Here is a 21,240-nt window from a genome sequence, read left to right on the forward strand (position 1 = left end):
GAATTTGGATTTTACTCTAAGTGTGATGGAAGTCACTGGAAAGCTTTAAGCAGGGTTGTGGTGTGATGTGACTTACATTTTCACCAGTTCCCTCTGGCTGCTCTGTAGAGGTCAGATGATTGTAGTACCAGAGGGAAGCTGGGAGACCAGCTGGGATGCAGTTCAGTAACTTGAAAGAGAGAGTGGTGGTGGATGGGTCTCAGATGGAGACTATGGAGGCAGAGAGCAGAGATGGATTGAGGGTGAGTTTTCAAGACAGAGTTGGCCCGACCTGCTGATGAATAGGATGTATGTACTGGGGAAGAGGAGAGAGCAAGAGGGCTACGGGAGTCAGAGAAAGAGAATAATCAATGATAGTCTTTGACCTGAGCAACTGAGTGGAAGGTTAAGCCTTTACTGAGTTAGGAAATAAAACACAGAGAGTAATAGGCTTGTTAAAGAGATGAGAATGAAGGCTTCTGTTTTAGACACATAGGTTAATTTTGAGCTGCTTGTTACAAATCCATGATGGCAGTTAGACAGACAAGTCTGCAACTCAAGGGAGAGGTCAAAGCCGAGATATAAATTTAGGAGTTATCAGACGGAAATAATATTTAAAGTCATGCAGCTAGATGAGATCAGCTGGGGAGAGGGGAGAGTGGGAGAGAGGGGCCCAGGGCCGGCCCTTCCTCTAGCACTGGGAGGTCCAGCAAGGAAAGGGACTTGCCAGGACACTGGAGGGAAACTTCGAGCTTGCGGTGTCCCAAGGCCAGGAGGCGTGTCTCAGGAGACAGGGAACTGTCAACTGTGCCAGCTGCTGCTGGGAGATCAAGTCAGATGACCACAGAGAAACAACCAGTGTGTTTGGCAACGCGGTGACCACTGGAGACGTGGACCATGAAAACATAGCGTAACATTCAACAGCTTGTCTCGGGAACATGAAAAGGGGAGAGCAGAAGGGGCTTCCTTTGTACTTGTTGAGCCTGAGGTAGAACAGAGGGGCCAGATTCCAGGAGAGGCAGGGGAGAGAACAAACAATATCACAGCTCTCCATTTTCAGGCCTTTTCATAAATGCTTCACAAACCTCCCCTTGCAGAGGCCCATGAGGTAGTCATCATTATGTCCATTATGCAAATGAGGCCCAAGGCCCAGCAAGATTACTGGCTCAGGGCGCCCAGCCAGGGACCGGAGTCCAGGCCTGTCTGACCCCAAAGGCCCTGGTCGTCATGTAGTCACCCCCACCCCCCAACAGCCGGCTCTGCCTGCCTCTCCTGGCTGCTCTTTCCCACATCCCCTCCCATCCATCCTTGTCCTTTGATCATTTCTGTCAGCTTCCAGCAGTCTTGGCCTCTGCCTCCCTCCTCCAGGAAAGCTCTGCTTTTTCCCTTTGATCCTGCACGTCTGTCCTCAGCTACATCCATCCTCTGCTGGGCCCTATGTCCTCTCCTCCCTGTGGCTTCAGGATATGCCAAAGGTGGGGGATCTGCAAAAGTTTCTGAGAGCCTTGGGGGAATCTGGGCCTGCGGGATGGGAGTGTGGCTCCTGCTTCCCCACCATTTGGGAAAGAGCCTGGGGCTCTTCAGACCTGGCTGGGTTGCAAATCAGGCCCCGCTCAGTACTGAGGGTCCAGAGATGCGAGCTCACAGGCCAAGGATGTGTGGAAGCAGCCAGGAGGGGGCAGCCAGAAGGGCCATGCATTCTAACCTTGAGGGGCCAAGATGGGTCTCAAAGTTCTCAGGAGATCAGTACAAATGATGAATAGGGGTTAGGAATCCTAAGTAGGGAGCTGTGATTGGCAAAATCAGCCACTTGGTTGCCACCACCATATACACAACAGAGAAGAAGGGGGACACTCAGAACCTCAAAGTCCCTTTTGGAGCCAGGGTGAATCCAGCAGGAAGATGTGGGTGAGGCCAGAGACTCCCGTCAAAGCTCTCTGCCGGGTCGGGGTACTCCCCTCCCTCCACCGCCTCCCCGTCCTGGTCAAGATGAAGGAGGCCACCCGAGATGCCCAGAATCCCCTCCATAGAGCTCCTACTCTCAGGATTCTGAGGCCCTGTCTGCCCCCAGCTGTTCTGGGAGGGCCTGGGACCCAGCTCCCAACTAGAAGAGATGAGCAGAGTGGACCCACCGGAACCACGGGGCCCAGGTGCACTCCCCAAAGCCCTGACAGGGGGCTGCAGTAATTAGCCCCTCACACAACCCCCCATGGTTATTTTTAAGCCACGCTCTTCTCTGGTTTATTTTTAAAGTAACACTGGCACGTGGCTGGCCGGCTGCCCTTCCCAGGTGCTGGTGCCAATTCAGGCCAGTAATGGAGCAGGGCAAGGTGCAGACTTCCCCTAGGGCTCCACACCAAATGCTGGAGTTAACCAACCCCTCACTGGATGGCAAGGGAGGTGCCCGCTGTGCAGAAAGCCTGGGTCCATCCTGGGGCAGGCAAGACCCCACCCCACCCCAAAACTCCCATTCTGCCTCTGATGCACACATTTCACATTTCGTGACCTTGACCAAGTCACCTCAACTGCATGAGCCTCCACTTCCTCATTTCTCAGTGAGGGGAGTGATTTCTGCCTTCCCCATTGTCAAATACTCGAGGGTGAGCAATAAACTAAAATACTGCACAAACATAAGGGAGGATGGGGATTAACTCCTCCAGCAGACATGCTGCCCCTACTGTCCTGCGAAACCCCGTCCAAGTCATGCCTGTCTCCCGGGTGAGTGACTCCTAGTCTGTGAGAGGCTCCTCTGTTCCCTTCATCCTTTGACCACCCACTGAGACCTGCCATCCACATTTTCAGTCTGGCTGAACTCTAATCCAGGCTGCCCAGGGTGAAGGACAGCTGTCAGGCTGCTAGTGGCCATTAAGAGGCTCCAGCTTGCACTGGGCGGGGGATGAGGGCAGAACCATCCCCACCCCACCACCTCCTCCCTGGCAGCCTTCCAGAGAGCTTAGCTATGGAAAAGCACTGCCAAAAGTTAGCTCCAAAACCCCTTCCTCGGGTCCCGTGCCCGAGAAGAACATTGGGGCATATGGTGAAGGACGCTGAGAGATAGGCTTCCTTCCCTGACGGCAATGCGGAGTCATGGAAGGGTCTGAGCAAGGTGACAAGTGCAGAGTGGAGTGTAATCTGGAAGTAGGTGTGAGGAAGATTAGGAAGCTGCTGGGGGATGACAGTTAGGAACATCTGCCCGGGTCCAGACAGGAAAGGGTGAGGGCTTAGACTATGCTGGTAGCTGCAGGAACAGAAAGAAAGGGCAAGGACTAGGTAAAGAGAAATGACTTGGACTAGGTACAGGGAGAGAAGGGGAGAGGAAGGCAAGGTGTTCAGCCTGGTTGACTGAGGAATGAGGACATTATTAGAAACCAGGCAGTACAGAGAGGCCATGATGTGTGGAGTGATGGGTTCAGGTGGCCAAGCCAGTCTTGGGTGCTGGTGCTTCAGCCAGTTGAGGGGTAGAGACATAGTGTGGAGTAGAGTTGGAAGCAAAGCCTGTAGACCTCCCTGGAACCAGCATCAGAACAGCCCAGGCAGTCTTGGCCCACTCTTGAAACAAGGGTGCAGAAGAAGGAAGCAGAGGCAGCAGGGGAGACCACAAAGGACCAGTGGGAAGCAAGAGGGTAGGGTTTCCAGAGAGAAAAAGGACGACCATCAGGGCTGAGCATGGCCAGAATATGAAGGAAAATGAGAATCCCAGCAGCCAAGATCGCCATGTATGATTGTCCAGGTTGTATAATCTGGGTGTGGGGTTGCTGAAGTCCAGCCTGCTTACCATGCACTCTCCCAGCGGCTGCATCCACCCAGAAGGGCCTGTTTTTATTTTCCTAACTGGTTGCAGAGTGCCATGTAGCTAGAGCAGCCCTGCCCACGGGGCACAGGGTCTGGTACTCAGGAAATTCCTGATGCTCTTGGGGAGAGCAGTCTTAGCGGGTGGAGACAGGGCATCCTGATGCGTGAGGTGGGGAAGCATTGGGTCTGAACACTCGGGGCAAAAGGAAAGGGCACGGTGAGGCCTCCCTTCTTCCCTCCCTGTCTCCTTCCCTTCCATTTTTTGAAGACCTGAAGCCAATAGTGAGAAGGTAACAGAGGACGGTTTGAAAATACCATTAGGTGGGGGGGCCTCCAGCAGCAAAGTCAGAAGGAAAAGCCCAAGGTCGGGGTAGAGTGCAGTTAGGGGTTTGGCCTTGGGAGGGGAGGCCTCACCAGCTCTGACATGGAAGGGGGAAAGGAGCAAAGTGCCCAGAGAGAGCAGGAGAAGTAGTATGGGGAGAGCCTCGCTCTGCCAAGTACTTGCTGTGTGACCTTGGGCAAATCACTTAACCTCTCTGGCTCAGTTCCAGCATCTTTAAATGGGAATAATAATAGCACCTACAGAATAGGGGTGTTACAGGGTGAAAAGAAGTACACATATTAGCTCACTTAGAGCAGTGGCACACAGTAAGCACTATATAAAGCTCAGCTAATATTGTTTTGAATTAGGGAGGAGGGAGCAGTGACAGAGGCATTTAATAGTTTGAATAAAGTCAAGTGCAGCCAGCTTGCCCAGATTCCACACTGGGGCTGTGGGGGGATGGAGGAGAAGGCACAACAGCACTGTAAGCAGTGGCTGTAAAGAGCTAGGTCCTGGCGACTCTGCCCAGCTTGCAGCTCTTGGCACCATAAAAAGCCAGTTCAGGACACCCATGCATGAATAGGCAGCCTCTATAGGCCATGGGAGCCTATGAAATCATTCTCCTGTTATACCCGGGCCCAGCCAGGCTCTCATCCGATTCTGGGCTGTGAACAGCAGTGTGGATGGAGAGCCTGCAAGGTGGGCCGACATAATTGAAAAGGCTGGGGAATCAGAGGTCAGAAGAACGGGGGCAAGCCCCGGATGAGTCAGGCAGCGGGAGGCAGGCTGAGGGGTGAGCGTCTGCTTCCATGTCTCTGTGTGAAGGGCAGTGTCCCCAAGGATGGGGACAGCTGCTTGCTGTCTCCCCTGAAGACAGGCTGGGAAGCAACGGCCTGCGCCTTGGTCATTTCATTCCACTGAAGGAGCATTTCCGACAGGCCCAGGCTTGAGTGAAGTGTGTTTCCATGGAGAGCAGTGGAATCTTAGCCTCTCCTGTCCAGTTAGGCCTGCGTGGAGGAGGAGCTGCGTTTGGTGGTTACTTTAGATCCATAAGGGCCCAGAACTTGAAGGAGGAGTGGGGGCTCAGAGGCTGGGTCCTGTGGCCGAGGTGGAGGGGGGCTCCCTCTCCTTTTATTGAAGTGCTCCCTGCTTCCAGGGTGTGCCCACCTGATAGAAACCCTAGTCCTTATACTCTCTGCCCTGGGTGGTGGACAGAGTTGTGCCAAGAGGCCGTGGTGGGGGGCATGTGAGGTGTTGGAGTGAGCATATGTGCGTATGTTTGTGTGCGCACGCATGGGTGTGTGAGTGGTGGGGGTGGGAACACCATGCCTGCAGGCTGGCTCAGAGGGAGAGAAGGTCCTGGCAGCTGCCTCCAGGCTGAAGTCCCTGTTGCCTGGAGTCCCTCTCCTCCTGGGCACTATGCCAACCTACACCATCTGAGCTCCTGAGCCCTGGGGAGGGTGCTGAGCCTAAGAAAAGCCTCCTTCACATCTCCTGGCATCTGCTCCCAAGTTTCCTGCCAGCCCAGAGCTGTCTGGGCCACTAGCCATGACCAGAAAGGAGAGTGGGAAGCAGGTGATGGAGACAGTGCCTACAGGGGCCACGCTTGCTCCAAGGCCTCCCCGCCAAACCCAACCCATCCTTCAGACTGGCTTTATGCATCTGCTGGGAATTCACCGTGAACACTGGGCAAGATGGGCCAGTGGGAGAGGCACCCACCTCCAGGCAAACCCCACTACCTGGCAGAAAGTGGCAGGGGCAGAAGAAGGTACTGTTCTTCCAACAGGGGGACGGGGAAGGTGTGCCAGAGGGCAGCCCTGGAGCTGTCCTTCCTGGGAGGACAGAAGAGATGAGAGCGAGAACTTCAGGCAGCCCAACAACTTGCACAAGTGCTCAGAGGTGAGGCATGGAACAGGTGCAGGGAACCCTTAGAGGGCCGGAAGTGTTGGGGGAGTCAGGAGAGAGCAGTCCAGGCTGGGGGTTGTGGATAGCCTACGTGCTGGGCCAGGAAACCCCTAGACTATATTGTGTGGATTTGGGGACCTAAGGAAGGCTTCTGCGTGGTGAGTGGCAGCTCCGAGTTGTACATTAAAAAATAATATTAATAGCATCTCTTATTACCTGAGACCCTCCACACACCAGGCCTTGTACCAGGTACTTTACACACTGTATTTCTAACCCCAAAGTCCCCAGCTATTTAATAAGAGAGGGGATCAGAGAGACAGTGTGGAATATGGGAGAAGCAGCAGGCCTGCAATCAGGAGACCTGGGTCCCAAGTCCAGCTCTGGGCGAGACACCAACCTTTCTAGGTTTCAATGTCCCCAGCCATTGAATGGAGACCACCCCTGCTCAGTGGGCCACACAGGATGCTGTGAGGATTCAACAGGAATGTTCCTAAACACTATAGAGTGCTGTGCCCACGTGGGTCTCCCCAAACCCAGCCAGGGCCCTTCTGCTGCGCTGCTCACTTGGCAGACATACCTGGGACACAGTGCTTGGGAGCCTGGCTTCTCCATCTGGAGTGGCAGGAGCTTAGCTGGGACACAGTGACCCCTGGACCAGTGTGAGTAAAAGGGGACTTCAGAAAGAAAACAGCATTGCTTAGCTGGTATCAAAGGCCAGCAGTCAGAAGACCAGGCCTTCCCTCCATTTCTCCTGGGCCACACCATCCCTGTCTCTGCTGTTCCTGCTTCCTCTGGCTTCTCTTCCCCTATACCCCAGACTTGCATGTGGCTTTGGCTCACCCTGGTCTCAGCTAGAACCCAACTCTTTGTAACTCCGCAGCTCAGCTGCCCGAGCTGCCCTGCCCCTCAGCCCCTCATCATAATCCCTGGGAGAGACAACCTGATTGGTCTACCCAGCTGAGAGTTTGGATCCTCTTGGATCAAGTGTCCATCCTTAGTCCAATCCCCAGTGGCCTGAGCCAGGATCACATGGTACAAAGGCGCCACCTGGGCCCATCCTTGACTAGCATTGCAGAAAGGACAGCTCCAAAGAGGCAGGAAGGCAGTAAGTATGTCCACCACAGATGGCTTACCTCCGGGCCCTGGCCCCCTGCCCTCCAGCTCCCCTCTCTTCACCTCCTGCTCTGTCTGGCTCCAGACCTTACTGAAGTATCCGAGGAATCTCCAAAGAGAATCTCCAAGGAGCGTCACCCTGGGACAGAAAGGACAGGCCATTCAACTACAGGGTTCATCAGTCTGGCAGAAAGCAGGGGAGGGGCTCAGAAGAGAGGGTCTTCAGCAGGATGCCATCAGGCTGGACCAGAGCACTAAGACTCCGAGACCCAGATCCTACCCTGAGGGGCTTACAGCGGTTTGAAGATGATGACCTGCGAGACACATCTTCCATGCTCTGTTAACAAAGTGGGTGGTCCCAGGGGACACCTGAAGTTGACTGGACTTTGAAGGCCAAACGATCTAGGTTGAATCCTAGCTTTTCCAATTTTCATCTATATGACCTTGGGCCAGTAGTATTTAACCTCCCAGAGCCTTGATTTCCTCATCAAAATGGAGTTAATCATGCCCACCTTGAAGGTCATGGTGAGGATTAGAGAAGACTGTTGAAAGGCTGTTTGGGTTACCTGGTAACTGTTACCATTATTAGTGGAGGCACTAAGAACAGAGAAAGCACAGGCTGTGTTTTGACCTGTGAACGTCCCCTCTTTCTCTCCCCTTCCTTCTCCTTCCAATCCATCCCCTCCTGGTTCCCACCTGCCACCCTGGACCCAGCTACACAGAGGGGAGGTAAGAGGCGGGTCCCCATCCAGGGGACCAGACTTGCTCCCTGACTACCTCTCAAGAGGCTTGTCCAGTGTCCAGCACCACCCCAGGCCAGCCGCCCCCAGCCTGCCTTCCAAAGGCAGACTTGACTAAAAGGAGCTGTGCTCACAGAGGCATAGCTGTACGTAAGGAGATGAGTAAATACACCAGGCAGCATCTGCCAAGAGAGGCCAAGTGAGTGGCAGAGATGGATGCTGTGTGCAGAGCTGAGAGAAGGGTATGCTTGCAGCCCAGAACAAGAAGAAAGCTTCTTGGGAGAAGGCGATGGGGATGGGGCAGGAACACAGCAGCCAGCAACGCATCACCAGAGGCGGTGAGTGTTTAAAAAAGGAAGGCAGGCCTTCACAATAATGCTGCAAATCTAACATTGGTCTAAAATTAAAAGTGTAGTTTAAAAAATAGTAAATTGTAGAAGATGAAGGAGGAGGAGAGAAGAAGAAGGAGAAGAAAGAGGAGGAGGAGAAAGAAAGGGGAAGAGAGAGAGTATGGCCTCAGACAGTGACCTTGATCCCATCTCTAGTGACAACCAGGGCCAAGCAGCTCTGTGCACTAGCCAGGTGTTCGCATCCTCTGAACAAAGCTTCCAGGTGCCCAGCGACATCCTGGAAGGCCGCAGAGAACAAAGCACGCCATGCTCCCAGCCACAGGAGCGTTGGCGACATGGCTGTGCCTTCTGACCTCCTTCTGGTTCCTGGGTGCCCACAGTCACACGGTCCTGGAAGGGCCCCTCTGACACAGACTCAGCACATTCGAGGGTAACTCTTTACTTCAGGGACAGTCTTCTCTCACCTGCCCACTGGCTCATCTCTGTTCCCAGAGGGCAAGACCGAGCCATTCTCATCTCCAAATCCTCTCCAAGCACTTAGCCTAGTGCCTGGCACAAGGTGGTAGGTGTTTAAGAAATATTTGTTCAATTAATTACTTAAGACAAGCCAGGAGAGAATAAAGCGTTTTTACCTTATTGATTCTCAAGCTGATATTTTCAAGACCAGCCAAGTGCTGCAGCCCTCCCGGGGCCCCCGCTGCCCACCCTGCCTCCCCAGGTGCCACCCTCTCTCTTCTAGGGCTAGCTCTGAGCTCCCCCACTGCCTCCTGACTCGAGGAATCTGGGGAGACTTCAGCACACTCTTGGGAGAAGGGCCTGAAAAGAGGAAGAATTGTAGCTGGAGAAAGCACCTGCTTTGATAGACAGGGAACGAGGTGCCACCTGTCCTCTCTTAGCTACCACTTTCCCAGAACAACCTGAAGAAGAGCAATTCATGGAGGTCCCACTGAGATGGGCCACGGACCCTGATCCCTGACCCCAGTCCAGAGACCCTGGAAGCCACCGAGAAGTGGAAGAAGAGAGCAAGACTCAGCTCTGCTGTACACCTGTGTGGCCTTGTCACCCAGCCACTCAGCTCAGTCCCCTCACTCTAGACCAGGGCACCAGCCTTCCAGATGCAGCATCTCATCAACCAACACCGGTTAGGTGGCACCAAGCCACTAGCCTGAATCTGGACCCTGACTCAGCCACTCGCTAGCTGTGTGGTCCTGAATGAGTCAGAGACTTTCTGTGCCTCGGTTTTCTCATCGGGAAAATGGAAATAATGTCTATCCCACAAAGTTTTCAAGAATACAAAATGAAATAATGTATGTAAAGCACTTCATTCAATGCCAGGCACACAGAGGCTCAATGAATGTGAGCTTTACAGTTACTACTATCACCACTGCGACTACGACCACGACTACTGCTACTCTGTTGCCACCACCATCATGACCATTAGCTCTACTGGTGTCAGGCACTGAGCTCCTGAGAAGTATAAGACACCATCCCTGTCCTCAGAGTCCAGGAGGAGACTGAGAGGACAAAATGAGATGAAAAGGAGGAAGAGGAAGAGGAGAAGGAAAGGAAGAGGGAAGAAAGAAGCAAAAAGGAGCAAAAGCTCAAGGCCCCAGGAGACTGGTCCCAAGAGCTAGACGGGGGTGGGGTTAGGGCCCATCAGGGCTCAGCAGTCAGTAGGGACAACCTGAGTACTCCAGCCTGCCTTGCCCATCTTGGCCCAGGAGACTAAGGCAGGGACACACGACCACCCTCTCCCTGACTCCCTGCGGCCTCCTGCACTGGCAGGCTGTATGGGGGTGGGGTGGGGGACGCAGTTTCATCTCCGAAGAGTCAGCTCTGGCTGTCCATCTGCTTCAGCTGGGCCAGCCCAGCTCCAGCGATCCCCCTTCCCGTGACAGCCCAAGGGTTCTCACCCTAGGCACAGCATCTGCTCAACACAGACCACAACAGCTCTGCAAAGAACCCCAGCAGCTGTGGGTCTAATGTGCACCTTGAAGCTCAGGGCCGTTGTTTTGGGGACCCAATAGTTCCACTGAGACCATTGCTTTCTCCGCTGTCTGTAGGAGAGGAAACCCTGCCCCTCTGTAGGCCCAGAATCCAAGAATGTCACAGGGCCTCAAGAACATCTCCTCCACCTCTTGGTTTCCCAGAGGAGGAATTCCAAGCCCAGAGAAGGGCAGGGTCTTGCCTGCAATCACACAGAGGCACAGCTGGAACCAGACCCCAGGTCTCCTGACTTCCATCCCACTGTGGAGAGTCCTGGGGCAGCTGAGTACAGTGGAAAGAGAACTGAACTCTGAACTTCAAATTTGCTTCTAGTATTTATGGCCTGAGATAAAACACTTTACCTCTCTGAGCCTCAGTTTCCACATCTGTAAAACAGAAAATAATAATAACAATAAACACCTCCTCTACAAGAGTGCTGTGCAAGCTCAAACGATAGAACATAGAGAAATTGCTTTGTAAATGACAAAGTGTTGCAAAAGTGCAACATGGGAATTGTTATTATTCTGGAACTTAGAGCACTGCATATATTAAGGACTCAAAAAACGCCTGCTGGTTGAATGGATGAATGTTTGAGGAATGGTGAGTGATGAACAAAGGGCTCCAGGAGCACTGATTTGTTTAGGTGGGTGGGGTCAAGGAAGGCTCCACAGAGGAGGTGACTTGTGAGATGGACTTTCATGGGAGAGTAGAAGCCCATCAGGGAGAAAGAAAGAACATGTACCATGTCCAGAAATGAGGAAATGCGGCCATGGCCTCCAAAGAGCTGTAGATACCAATCCCATATGCAGGTTTGGACTCCAGGCCCTGCTTAACACTCACCCCTCTCCTCGGCACCTGGGCCTGGTACACGGAACAGGGAGGCAGAGCTAGCAATTTATTAAATCCTAAAATGTAACTTGTCAGAGAAGAAATAACCTTCTAATCTAACTTCCCATTTGATAAGACAACTGAGGCTCAGGCGCTGACATGCCTTAACAAAGGCCCCACGGCAGGCTCAGCAAACTAGGGCCTGTGGGCTGAATTTGGCCCACCATCTATTTTTGTAAATAAAGTTTTATTGGAACATAGCCATGCCCATTCATTTACATATTGTCTATGGCTGCTTCCTTGATACAATGGCAGAGTTGAGTGGTTGCAAGAGACCATGTAGCGTGTGGGGCCTAAAATATTTACTATCTGGCCATTTACAGAAAAAAACTCATCACCTCCTGTCCTGCAGTGGGGCAGTGGCAGAACTAGGATGGGAGCCAGGCCTCCGACTCCTGGTTGGATGTCCTTTAACTCCGTGCACACTTGTCCTCTAGGTCCCACACCACCCCATGAACGCTGCCTGCAGGATGTGATTTCAGGCGGCCGGGCTCCGGGCAGGCTCAGCTCAAGGACACGTGGTGCAGCCAACAGGGAACACCCAGGCTGGCCACTGCTGCCCCCATGACCCAACAAGGCTTCCTGTTGGGAGCGGTTCAGTCCCTTTTGGGGGAGTCTGACAAGGAGATGCCGACATGTGCCTGCTTCTCCATGGGCAAAACAGGAAGAGCTGGAGAGTGTAAGTGTAGGACTCAGGCCAGCCAGATGCCAGATTTACAGACACAGCCTTTCAAGAAGCGCTTGGGGGAGGGGGGACTGGCATCTCCAGCCATCTGCTGAGATGGCCAAGTCCACTTTAAATTGTGCTGTAGAATTCTTTTCTCAATGCCAGGCTGTCCCTGGTGGATTCATTTAATTAAAACCCCAACAGATCCAATCTGTTAGAAGTTCTAAGCTCACACATGTTCTGTCCAGCTAGTCACAGGATGCAGACAGGCCCCAGGCCTGGCCCGTGGCCACCTGGTGCAGTGGCTGGCCTAGAACAGACCCCATAGCCCCCAAGGTCGGTACCCTTCCCAGGACCCCCCGGGTAGCTGCCCTGGGTGTGAGACACTGCCCGCTCTGGGCCTCATGCCCTGTCCATCCTCCCTGGCTCCACACCATTCAACCCTGGCTCATCTTTGATGCCTCCCTTCCTTGATTTACTCTTTCAACAGAGATTTATTAAGTGCCAGCTACAAGCTGAGGACTAGTAGTAACAAAAGAGACAAAAATCTCTGCCCTCGCGGGGCTTAGAGTTTAAACCCACAAATGTAAGAGCATCTCACACACTGTGTATCTACACTTTCCTTTCTCCCACCTCCTCCCCTTTCCTCCTCTCTCCTCCCTTCTCCTCCTTCCTCTCCCCTCGTGAACCTAGTTTTGACCTGAGCACTTGACAATGGGACAGGGCAGAGGCCCCCTGATGCATCCTCCTGCCTGTTGTCTCCCACAGACACTCCCACCCGCACACATAGGGATGCCAGGAAAACTCATCCTGACCTCTCTTTGGCATGTACCTCCCCTACTCTAGAGCTGTCCATGGCTCCTCATTGCCTTCAAGTTAAGATTTGAATTCCTGTGCCCACCCTTCAAAGCTCTGCACATTTTAGCCCCTGCTCACCTTCCCAACTTTCACTACCCATGTGAACTTTCTACTCCAAGAAAACTAGAATTGTTGTTGTTGTTAGGTTTACAACATTAATCGCTTTCTACTTATAAAAGTAATAGACTTTTGTAGAAAATATAGACTTTATAAAAGGAAATTAAAAGTAATCATGTACCCATGATTCAAAGATAAACTCTTACGAGCTTTTTAGTCTATTTTCCTCCAGCTTCTCTTTCTCCACGTGTGTCTGTGTGTATAGCTACATTTTTCATATTTGTATATTTAGTATGGGATCCCATTATACACAAAGGGTTGTATTCTACTATTTGTATTTAACGTTCTATGGTGGCCTTCTGTGTGATTAAGAGACTCCTAAGAACAGCACTTTAATGGCTGCACAATATTCCACTGCATAAATATACCTTAATATGTTTAACCAAACCCTATTGGTGAACATTTGGACTGTTTACAATTTTTCACAATGAAAATGCTGCTATAAACATCCTTGTTCATAAATCTTTGTTCCAATCTCTGGTTATTTTCCCAGGAGATATTCCTAGAAGTGGCACTGCAGGGTCACCAGCAGACACGTTTCCAAGGTTCTTGATGTGTATCATGTAGCTGCCTTCCTGAGAGAGTCTGCCCATCCCCCTCCACCCCACCATTTGTGAGAATGCCCATCAGCCTCAGGCTGAGTTTCTCTGCCTCTAACACATTGAGTGTCTCCTTAGCATTGTTTCTCTGTTTCAGCATCTCCCTTCCATCAGAACCCTGCATTTCCATCCATCCTTCAGAGCTCAGGGCAAATGCCACCTCCTCCGTGAAGCCCTTCCTGATACCCGAACCGAAGTTCTTCACTGCTAGGCCTCCCTCAGGTCTCGTCTTAAATTCTTCCTAATTTCTGCCCTTTGCCTTGCATTTTAATTTGTGCAATAATAACCTCCTCTTTGTATGGGGCATTGAAGTTTTCAAAGTGCTTCACTGAGATGTTTCATCTGATTCACTTTCAGACGGAAAGTGTTCTGAGGTCAAGGACTGTGGTTTGATCACCTGGCTCTGCTTCTCCTGGCCCCATCACCAACCTCTCAAGTCTAGGCCAACCTCAGCTAGCCCTGGATTTAGTGGAAGTTTACAACAGCCTTCCCTATTCCTTGTCCTACCAGAAAAGACTGCTCCTCTCTGCAGAGCATGCTGGGTTCCTGTCCTGGTTCTGTCCCTGCCCCTTTCTGGGCCTCAGTTTACCCATCTACAAAATGAGCAAGTTGAACTACATAGTCTCCCACACTCCCGGACTTATGGCTCCAGCAGCCCCTGGCCCCAGGTACCCAGAGCAGCCCTGGGGTGCCTCCGAGGGCCCCTGTGCAAAGCCAGCCTCTGGGATAGGCCAGAGGGAGCTGGCTGGGGAGGCAGGCCTGGCTCTAGGCCAGGCTGTGTCTGCAAACACTGACCTTGGCTGCCGCGGGGATTTTCCATGACACCAGCACCCCCGCCTCAGCTCCCCCTAATCCCATGTGGGCCTGGGGAGGGGGAATGGGAGGAGGGGCACTGTCCTATACCAAAGGACCGTGAATCAGTCATAGGGGCACCTGTGAAAGGGAGACAGCTAAAGAGAGAAAGAGGAGAGGGCAGTGGGCCCCCAAATGGGAAGTCAGGGAAGAAGGCTGGGGGAGGGGGAGGACCTGTGGTGGGCAGTGGGGACAAAAGCTGAGAGAGGAGCCAGGAAGAGGGGAAGAGAGGCCCTGGAAAGGGGCAGGGCGGAGGGAGGGAGAGGCTGTACCTCAGAGCTGGCCTTCCCGGGAGCTCTGGCCTGGAGGGGGACAAACTCCAGGCCCACTTCTGCACACTGGCCCTCCCCCCAGCCCAGGTCCTTGAGGCCACAGTGGTTTCCCAGGCCTAGCTCAGGCCATGGCCAGGCCCAAAGCAGGGGGGATTCCTTCTGGGCCCTGAAGCTGGCTTCATTTTGCAGGGGCCTGGGGGCCACAGGGAGGGCAGGAGCTGTGAGTCACAAAGGGCCCTCCTGCCAAGGCCTGCTCCCCTCCCCCTTTTGGGTGTCAAGAGGAGGTTTCTCTTGTCTGCATCTCATACTTTCAGGCTGTCTGGGCTGAGCAGCTGCACCCACCAGGCCTTGTGGGTGCCAACACTGAGGAGACCTGCAGGCCCTCCAGGAGCTCAGAGCCCTGCAGAACAAAGCCAGGCTTCTGAGCAAGGCAGAGGGAGAGGCCCCTCCAGCTCTGGAAAGGTTCTCCGAAGGTTCTTGGGAAAGGCAGTGTCTGAGCTGGGTCCTGACAATGGAAAGGAGAAGGCCTGCACTCCTCTCCCCATCTCCATGGAGCCACACAGCCTCTTTCCTCCCTCCCTCCCAAGGACCTGGGCTCTCCTGCCAGCTTCCTTCTGCCTCATCTCCTTTAACACACCGATTAGGCTCTTACAGTCCCACTTCCTGGCTTCACATTGCTGCCACCTCCAGACCAAGGGGGCGGCTCCCTGTCTGTGCCTCAGGCCCCTGAGGAGGCAGGATCCTCTGTGGGCCTTTCTGAGGCACTGTCCACAGGCCCAGCAGGAGAGCCAGGCTCCCTCTGGGGGTGCCTGTGTCTCACAGCCAGTCCCCTGGAGCTGCCCTGGCTCCCTCAAGCCCCCACTGCTCTCTGGCTGCCCCACCAGGCCCAGGCAGCACCCTGAGATCACACCCCCTCCCACGTTCAGCTTTGCATCGGCCCAGCTTGGCCCAGAGTTCACAGCCTTTGGGCACCTCTAGCCATGGGTCACCTCATCCATCTTCTCTCAGGGCAAACATTTGCCTGGCCAGGACAGTATTTACATTAGATAACTAGCTCTGCAGGGAACCTGGAAACAGGTTGCAGCTAGGCATTGCCAAGGGCTGCGAGCTTCTAATCTACTGAAGGGCTAGGCCAACCAGAGACAAAACATTAGAGAATCTCAAAGTCAGAGACCTGGAAGAAGGACCTTAGAGTCCTTGATGCTAGAGAGGAACGTTCCCCAAACTGTGCTCCAAGGAACACTTTCCCAGCAATACGCACTGTGAGAAAAGCTTTCGAAGGTCATGTAAGTGGGAAAACTTCAGCACTTTCTCCCAACTTTGACTGACCTTGCTCATTAACATGTGTATGGCTCAGATAAAGTCTCAGCTTCAATCGAATGACAACAAATTCAGTTAAATTCAGCATTCCCGCTATTTAATTTAACCAAGCAACCCTCTTCTCATCCAAAAGTTATTAACAGTACATGGAACTGGTATTCCAGGAAACTGACTCTGGGAAACACTGATCTCAGAAAGTTGATGCTGAAAGGAGCTTTAAAGACCATCTAATCTTGATGTTTCCCCCCAAATAGTCATACTAAAAATTAGTATTTATTGATCCCAATGTCCTAAGCATTTTAAGTCAACTAATCCATCAAATCCTCACAGCCACTCTAGGAGGTAAGTACATCATTATTTCCATTTCACAGATGAGGAAACGGAGGCACTTGGAAGATTAAGTAACTTGGCCAAAGTGGAAAGCTGCCTAACCGCAGAGGCTGTACTCTCACCTACACCACTAAAGATCCCTGCAGAAAACAGAAATGTCTACTTTCAATATTTCAAAAGCATAACAATAACATAATCCCATCTCATAGAATGAGTTATCCCATGCTAATCAGAAGTTCTGATCAGCAGATGTGTTCCTAATTAATTTTGATGGGAAAATATTTTTTTCACAATAATCTCTTCAGTGCCTGTTCTAGGTAGTAGCTACACCACACTGATCAACACATTGTACTTCATGTATAAAATCTTTCCAAACTTAGACTATGAATGGGTGGGTGAACAGAAAAAACTAGAAGGCATCTAAAGCAGGGAAAAAAAGGTAGGATATTTTATCTTGCTCTATCCTCCTATGTCACAGATGAGGGAAACTGAGGACCAGGGAGGGAAAAGGACTTGCCCAAGGCACAAAGCTGGTTACAGTCAGGGCCAGGTCAGACCCCTAGATCTCCTGCCTCCTAGCCCCATGCTCTTTCCTCCACCTAAGGCTGTGGCCAGCATTCTAGCTTTGTGGCCAGCTGGGCCAGGGGTGGGAGGTCACAAACTCAAGCTGGCAGGCATGTGAGGTCAATGGGGAGCCAACAGCTGAGCCCAATTCAGCCAAGGCCATTACCAAGGGCTCAGACTGGTTATTTATTCTTTGACTAGAAGAAACTAGGCCAGCCACAGAGAGAGAAAATCCAATAAGAGGGAAGGCCAGACTCCCCCCAACCCTCTGCATCTCCCTGGAAAACAGAGCTTCAGCCAGTTTCTCAGCACCTTGGTGATACTGGGAGGAAAATAGAAGAACTGAGGCCAAGGGTTCCCATTCCACTTCTAATTTTTCCAGCTGTCCCAAAATATTCATAATTCATATTTACATCCAGTCACATAATTTTTATGTACAGCCACCTGGCATCCTCAGATAAATTCTAGGCGCCAGCCAGGTTTCAGGGTCATCTCAGCTGAGTTGGTCCCAAGCAGGGGCTGCTGGGCTCTGGTTACATGAACAGGTCAACCTTGGCTGTGCTGAGCCAGAGGGCAGAGGACAGAGCACTGAGTCTGGGATGGCATATCCTGGGTTATAGCCCTGGCTGTGCTGTTCACTAGCTGCGCGACCTTGAGCAGGTCCCCCTCCCTCTCTGGGCCTCCAGTACCTCATCTGTATAATGTAAGGACTGGGCCATATGATCACTAAGGACCTTTCTGGCTCTGAGAATCTTTAAGTCTGTGGTGGATTCGGGAAGGGCAGCTGGGAGGAGGGGCTGAGAATAGCCCCTGTCAGTGCTCTGAAAGGCAGGGCGAGAGTCTCATGGTTGGGGCATGAGTTTTGGCTGCTCAGTCCATCATGTACTGTGAGGGAGGGTCCTCAGAGAATCAGTTCCAGAGCCCAGCCTCTGTGTGTGTCAGGGACACACAAGGACAGAGGGAGCCCCTCACCCAGAGGCACGCAGGGCTGGGTGGGAAGGAGAGGATGGGGGACTCCCTTTTGCCCTCTCTCCCTCGTAAGCCCAAGCCTGATGTGGGCAAGCACCCGGCAGGCAGCAGGCCTACTGGCAGGCAGACAGGCCTTGCCAAACGCCCAGCTGCTTCCCAGAAGTTCCTGGGCCCCCTGGGAGTGGCTCCACCCCAGCTGGCGCCCCTCCAAACTGGACGCCCACGTCAGCAGGTCCTCCCTTGCCCTTTCACCCAGTGACAATAGAGCAGGCGAGACGGGGAGGGCAGGCTGACCCCAGGCCTGAAGCTAGGAGTAGCATCTGATTCCCTGGGCATCACATCCCTGTCGCCACTTGTGCCACCTCCAGCTCAGGGCAGTGCCCGAGGACCAGGCTCCAGGTGGAATGCTCTCCCCTCGGGCCTCAGTTTCCCATCCTGGTTGCCCTTCCTTGGAGCTAAATTGGCTCTGAGGCATCAGAATGAGCGATGAGTCAGAAAGTCCCAGTGGCCTTGGCCAACTCACGCGCTTCTCCAGCCCTCACTGCTCCAACTATAAAACGGAGATAGTCATAATAATGGCCTTGCAGGAAATTTTTGAGCATTAAAGTTAAGAATGTATCTGAAGGATAAGACCTTAAGCTTCAGCCTGTGGTAAAGAAGTGAGGGTGGGCCCCGAGGGGGCATCTGACCTGAAGGGTGAGGCATGTCCAGGCTGGGACCCTGGACAGGACACTGACTATAACAGGGCAGGAGGCTGTGGCCTAAAAGCATTTGGTTAAGCCTGCATGGGCCATTTGCTTTGAAAAATCACTAAATTCAACAGGAGGTAGGCAGAGAACAGAGCTGTCACTTCTGGCTGGGGGACAGGGAAAGTAAGTGGGCACTCAGTATCTGGACAGACAGAGACAGGGAGGAGGACAGCATGAGGATGGCACTAGGGGAAGAAGGGGCCGGCACATCTGTTGGGATTCGGGCTATATTCAGATCAGGGAGGGCCTTCCTGAAGCTGGGGGGCTTGTGGGCAGCCTGCAGGGGGCAGTGAGGCTGCCAGGCAGGCAGGCACTGGGTTTTCCTAAAGGATAGTGGATCAGGAGCAGTCACAGCCTAAGAAGAAACCCAGGGCAAGGCGGCAGTGGTTGTGAGAGGCTATCCGTTTTCCTGACCATGGGATACGGCTGCCAGACCCCACAAAGACTGCCCTGCCCTTAGGACTGCACCCTCAGGCCGACTATCCCCCATGAGATCCCATCACTGCTACTTCTGTCACAAACTCCACAGGTTCTAAAGGACTTTTATCTCCAGTTTTTTTTTTACTCCTGACGGCAGCTCTGGCAGTGGCAGCCAGGGTGGGGCTTAACAGCTGTAGCTCAATCCCCTAGAGGGCAGACCAGACAAGAGAGGTCCAGAGAGGGGAGTGGATCAGCCCAAGGTCACACAGCCAGCAAGCGGTCAAGCTGGGACTGGTCCATACCTCCCAATCCCTGTCCAGCCCCAGCCACAGTGCCCTGCCCTCCCCCACACCCCACGTGGTGCTGGCCTGAGGGACCGGGAAGGACAGGACGAGAAACTGCTCTGGCTCGGAGCCTGCCCAGCTGTCGAGGTGAGTTGTGGTCTGGCTGCCTTGGCCAAGCTGGCAGGCACAATCTGTTCTCACCCTGCTGGGGTGCAGACGGGCCAGGCACAGCAGCTCAAGAGCTCAGCTATCCCTACCCCTAGCAAAGGGTGACACAGTCACCAGCTAGATGCCACAGTGAGGGGACAGGGGAGCCCATTCTCAGGGCAGTCCACAGCCTCACACACCCTAGGCAGCAGTCCCCAGACCTCCCTGTGTGTTAAGATTCACATGGCCTTGGGCTAACAGAGATGCCAACTTTACTGGAACTGAGCTATCCCCCAGCCCAGGGGATCTCTTGGAAATGTGAGGGAAATTTGGCACTTCATTCATTACTAACCATAGTGAGCTGTTATTGAGCACGTGATATGTACCAGGCTCTAGGCTAAGTGTATTATACACATTATCTCACTTATTTCTTTTCCAAAGCCCTGTAATGCAGGTTCTACTTATTAGCCCATTTTATAGACGTGGAAACTGAGACTCAGAGAGGTTAAAAAAGAAACACACAGTCCATGGCAGAGTCAGGATTTGATCAGACATCAAAACAGTCAGTATCCTGCCTTGCCATCAACTCATCAAACATATTCTGGACATACCCCATGGGCATGGCTGGCAATGTGGAGGCGGACACTAGGGAAGAATATGACAACATCCAGCAGTGCCCAACCTTCCACCCCAAGCTAGTGTTTAGTTGTACATACATAGTTGAGGGCCCTGAGGGACAGAGCAGGGGATGGTAATCATGGCCCAGGACTTCAAAGCTGACCATGCTCAGCGCCACTCCAAGCAGGGATCACTTTCAGCTGTGAGCAATCCAGGGTGGCTGCATGGAAAAAGAAGCATTTGGTTATATTTTGATAAGGCTTAGACCGGAGGGGAAAATGGAAAACCTGTCAGCACTATTTTATTATAATAATCCTGTTAATAAAAGTGATAAATATCTTAACAGCCCAGTGAAGGAAGCAGGGCCAAAACCAGTAGATGTCATTTTACATATGAGGAAACATGCTCAGAGAGGGGGAGTAATTTGCCCCAGGTCACACAGCCACTAGTGACTGGGCCAGAACTTGCGCCTAGGGCTTCTGAGTTCTCCTCACAGGTCCTTTCCCCTCCAGGTCTCCAAGTAGAACTTTGGACTTAGGCCATTTGATGGTTGACTCGGAGGAAGGCTTTGCCCCTGCCTGGCTCCTGGCTGAGTGAGGGCTGAAGGGCAGGGTGGGGTATGATAGGAGTTGAGGTTGTCTGACTGGTGACAGTAACACATGGAAGGACACCCAGACTCCTGCTTTGACAAAGGCAATGTCATAAGGACAGACCCTACTTTGGGGCCAGGCACAGAGGATGACCCCAAGGCTCCAGACTGGGTCTAATGAGGACCCTAGAGCACTAATTAATGGAGGGGTATGGGACTCTGTCTCCTTTCTCCTCTTCTGACACTAGTGGGCCAGCTGCCTCTGGGAGGCTGGAAGGCCCCAGTTGCCAACTAAACCCGTAAGTTTTGGCTGGCAGCAAGAAAGTCATCAGGGAGCCATCCATGCCCCAGTTTCCCTCCCTTCACACTGAAATCACAGGACGTCAGGGCTCATTCAGCCCAACTTCCACCTCTTATAGTCCAAGAGGCTGAGGCCCAGAGAGGACAAGTAACAGGTCCAAAGGCCACAGACACTGAAGTAGAATCCAGGTCTCCCAACTGAGTACTTGCCAGTACCCCTCACCTAATCCATGCTGCCTCAGGATGAAGTTCCCAGCGGCAGCATGAGTCAGCTCCTTCTCTGGGTATAGAAAACGGTGGGGTCTTTGAAGCCAAACAGACTCTAATTCAAATGTAGGTTGCTCTGCTTCCAAACAGTCTGACCTTGGAAAAGTTACTTAACCCTCCCTGTTTCCTCTTTCCTTCCTACCTACCCCATGGAATGGTCACGAGAATAAATAAGAAATCAACAGTAAGGAACTAGCACAGTGCCTGGGGACAAGGATGCACCCATAACTGTGTGTGGTCTCC

General features: G+C 52.7%; 1 protein-coding gene across 1 annotated transcript in view; it reads left to right on the forward strand.

Annotated features, from left to right (window-relative positions):
- The window catches only part of KCNK3 (potassium two pore domain channel subfamily K member 3), a 36,766-nt gene that overhangs the window by 12,129 nt on the left and 3,397 nt on the right, over positions 1 to 21,240 (forward strand). The window lies entirely within an intron of this gene.

This window comes from Camelus bactrianus, chromosome 15 (assembly GCF_048773025.1).
Source record: "Camelus bactrianus isolate YW-2024 breed Bactrian camel chromosome 15, ASM4877302v1, whole genome shotgun sequence".
NCBI lineage: Eukaryota > Metazoa > Chordata > Mammalia > Artiodactyla > Camelidae > Camelus > Camelus bactrianus.